Here is a 4,502-nt window from a genome sequence, read left to right as displayed (position 1 = left end):
TTCTTCTTCTTCTTCTTCTTCTTCTTCTTCTTCTTCTCCTTCTCCTTCTCCTTCTCCTTCTCCTTCTCCTTCTCCTTCTCCTTCCTTCTCCTTCTCCTTCTCCAAGGCATTTTTATTAGATAATTTCTTCATTTACATTTCAAATGCCATCCCCAAAGCCCCCTATACCCCCCCTGCCCTGCTCCCCAACCCACCCACTCCCGCTTCCTGGCCCTGGCATTCCCCTGTACTGGGGCATATGATTTTCACAAGACCAAGGGCCTCTCCTCCCATTGATCTTGTTCATCTTAGAAGTCCTGGGTGAAGTCCATGAGTGGAGAGTGAAATATTAAGAAGCTAAACTGAGAAGCTAAAAGAAACTAGGGCAAGCCTAATTTCTACGATGTTGTACAGATAACAGAATAATTTCTGCTATTTAGGACTCTCCAAAAAGGAGGGGTTTCATGGTTTCATTTCGGATCTTTGAAGGATGACATTGTAGGAGTGAGAATAACTACAGACAACACCAAAATAAAACCCTTCTCATGACAGCTCCACTTTGATTAAAACACATAAAAGGGTTATTCTTTAGCTTTGAATCCTGGCCAGAAGCAGAAGTAATAATCTCTGGCTATCATATGATACAGATATGATATAAAACATATCATGTTTTTATAGAATTTTTCTAATATTGGGCATATCATAAAAACTTGCCAGAAGACAACATCAGACAAAGCCAATGTTCTCTGTTTTGTTTCAGAAAAAAAAATAGGCAATACATAGGGACACGGAACAACAAAGTATCCAATTTGAAGCAGCAGGCATAGTTTAAAAAAAAAACAAAAAAACACATATCCCTGAGTGTGTGTTCAAGAGATTAGCTGTCAAGATGAAGACTCTCAGCAGAGAACTAGAGACTTTGAAAGAGAGCTAAACAATGTTTTGCACGAGTAACTGAAATTAAAACCTCAATAGAAGGTTGAAGAGCATATTAGATATGGTCAAAGAAAAGATTATCAAACTAGAAGATAGAGCAGAAGAAATCCAGACTGAAGCAACAAGAGAAATTCAGTTCCTTGCATTTTCTTTGATTTTCCTCATAGTGTTGTATAGTTTGTGTCACACAATTTTGTACATTTTAAAAACATAGATCTATACATTAATTTTATCACTACTTATTAGTTAAATTATATTACTAATTTTAGCATTCATTTCTAGTATATAGAAATATTAAGTCAGTTCACTCATCAACTTACCTGCTTACTTTCAGAAAGCTTTTCCCCTCGATTTTTTTTTCCTTTTCTTGTTTTACTGCATTAGAATGGATTTTCAATACTATACAGCATGAATGGTGAGAGTGCACATTACACCCCATTCCTGATCTCTGGTACACAGCATGTTCCTTCTCCTTGACTGGTAAGTTTTTGTTATGTGTTCACTATCAAACTGCATAAATATTCCTGTACTCTTAGTTATTCTGACAATGTTTAGCATAAACATGTCAAATACTAGCAATTCTTTTTGTAGATTAATTGATATGGTCATAGCATCTTTCTTTCTTAGTTTGCTAGTATTATACAATATGATGATGAGTTTTTAAATATTGACCTTGACTTCACTACCAGAATGAGTCCTGTTTGATCACGAGTCTTTTAAATATGTAGCTGAATTTTATTTTGCTACTGTTTTACTGAGTAATTTTGCACTTATTCATTAATATTGAACTATAGTTACTTTCTATGTACTGTCTTATTTAAAAATTTTTATATCAGAGTATGTTAACTTTATAAAGTGAATTGAGAAATATTCCCCTTTTTAGATTTGTTGCAAAAGACTAGATAGAACTATTATTAGCTCTTCTTTGGATAATTACAATTCTTTGGTGAAAGCACTTTTGAGCATGGTGATCTCTACATCAGGAGCCTAAACTTCTGAAGTCTGTTTCTTCAAATAGTTATATGGCTACTCAAAAGACACCTGGTATAAGTTGTCTGGTCAGGGTGTTTGTTTGTTTATTTCTTTGTTTCTTTTTCTTTTGGCAGAATAGGCCCATTTTATGGATGGACCTATTGATAAACACATGGGTAGAATTGGGGGGCATTTTTCTTTATTATCTTCTTGCCTTTGCTTTGATCCCAGTGTTTGGTGATTTCTGGTACTTAGCCTGGCATTTCCGAAACATTGTTTCCTGGGTTTTTCTCTGCCATTATTCTTCCTTCAGTTCCATGGTCTCCAGGCATCTCTCTCACTTCATTCTGCTAACTGTGGGTTTGTGTTCTTTATTCTTTTGCGGACTTTTTGAGGTTGAAGCTTAGCTGGTTGCCGTGAGATTTTCTTCATGAACTGTGGGCACCGTAAGCTTTGCAGGCCCCTGGTGGCTGTCGCACAGACGTTGAGATTGTGTTTTCATTTCCTTCGATGCTGCTTTAATGTAATATGAATCGTCCTCTTTGACCCTGGGGTACTCTGGAACTGTTGTTTGTTTTCATGTGTTGGGAGATTTTTCCATTTCTGTTACTGATTTCTATTTTGATATTATTGTGTTTGGCGAGCATATTCTGAGTGATTTTTTAAGTGGCTGGAAGTTGGATTCGTCTTGGTTATATTTTTGTGAGTCTTCGCAAAGAGTATATTGTATATAGGATGCTCTATAAGTGTTGACCCCATCCTAATGACAAGTGCTTTTTTTTCTACATCTGGGCTGATTTACTAAATAATAATTACATTCATTTTTTTGTTGTTGTTGTTGAGATGGGGATGCTATTCTCTCACTGTAATTGTGGAATTGTCTACTGCTCCATCCACATCTAGCAGGTTTTGCTGCATGAATTTTATAGCTTTATTTACTTGTATTTTGTTCCTGCATATTTAGAAATATCATGGTTTCTTAATGGCTCGGCCCATTGTTATTGTGTAATGTCCTTTGCTTATTACTATGAAGTCCACCTTATTCATTATCCATATAGCCACTCCTGCTTTCTATTAGTAACCTTTGCACGATACACCTTTTTTCTATTATTTTATTTTTAAATGCCTGTACCACTATATTTGAAGTGAGGTTTTAGTAGACACCACATAGTTGAATCATGTTTTTTTTTCTTTCTGACTTTCTTCTTATTATTGTATATGTGTATAATTGTGTGCACGTGTGTGCACGTATACGTGTATGTATATCATGGCAAGTGTGTGGAGGTCAGAGATCAAACTTGGGACTCAGTTCTCTCCTTCCACCTTGTGGATTCTCAGGATTGAACTCAGGTTATCACACTTGCTAGGCAAGGACTTTTATCCTCTAGCTATGTCTCTGGCTCTAGATCATATTTTTTGGATTACAAATTTTTATTTTCCTCTTAAGTCTCCTAAGTTATGCTTTGTGAAACAGAACATAAAACTCCTTGGAATTATAATATAATCATGGCATTCCCTCCCTCCCCTTTGCTCCCTTCAGCCCCTACCAAAGACCACTAGCTCTCTTTCAAATTCATGAGTTTGTTATCTTTAATTGTTGGAGTGTGTGCTCCCAAATACACAAATAAAACATATCAGCCTGTATAATGTTATTTGTATGTATATTTTCAGGACTGACGACTTGGTCCTGAACAACCAATCGGTGTGCTCATCCCTGAGAAATACTATTTCTCCAGCTCTCAGCATTCCTTAGTTGTTTGTAAGTCTTTGTCTAAGGCTGTGACCTTCTGTGATTTTCCCCATCTCATGTTAGCATGTCTGTTGGTGTTGTCTGTTGTCCTTGTTCAGGTCATGTTGAGGAAGCCTTGCTGGCAAACCTGATTCTGTTTGTCCTTACACCCACAAGTCTTTACCCATCATCAAGGAAACCTTGCTTAACCCATTACAGAAACCCATTACAGAAACCCACAATTTATTAGACTGTAGATTTGTGGACCCCAGTCCCAATTGATACACCTACACCACTATGCTTGCACCTGAGGCTCCTTGTAGAAGAGGAGATCATTGTAGAAGTGGGGGTGGAGAGATGCTAAGAGCCAGAGAAGCAGGGGCTTTGCTGTGAGATTGTGTCTTTTAGAAATGTCAGAGAAGTTACTCCATGGTGTTAACACATTCTGCCAATCTATTTTACTATGAACTGTATAGCTTTTAATTTTACTGGTATTATTTTACTATTTTAGATATAAAAACTCTACCTCCATTTTTGTCCCTTTACCATCTCTCCATCTCTAATATATTTTACTTTAATCATTTCCTCTATATACCTTTAGAACTACCTCAAGGAGTTTTATATAATTTAGGAGACAGAAGGAAAAGCAAAGCAACTGGTGATCTGTTTCTCCACACACCATTTCTGCACTCCTTTCTAAACCCTAGAGCTTTTTCTTCCTTTACTGGTTCTTTTCTGTGTAGAAGGACATCAGCTGACCTTTTAGGGTTGGCCCATTGGTGACACATTTTCTTTTTTTTTTAATTTTTTAATTTTTTTAAATTTTTAATATTTTTATTACATATTTTCCTCAATTACATTTCCAATGCTATCCCAAAAGTCCCCC

The sequence above is a fragment of the Mus caroli genome, chromosome 5, assembly GCF_900094665.2.
Source record: "Mus caroli chromosome 5, CAROLI_EIJ_v1.1, whole genome shotgun sequence".
NCBI lineage: Eukaryota > Metazoa > Chordata > Mammalia > Rodentia > Muridae > Mus > Mus caroli.
Note: the sequence above shows the minus strand (reverse complement) of the source record.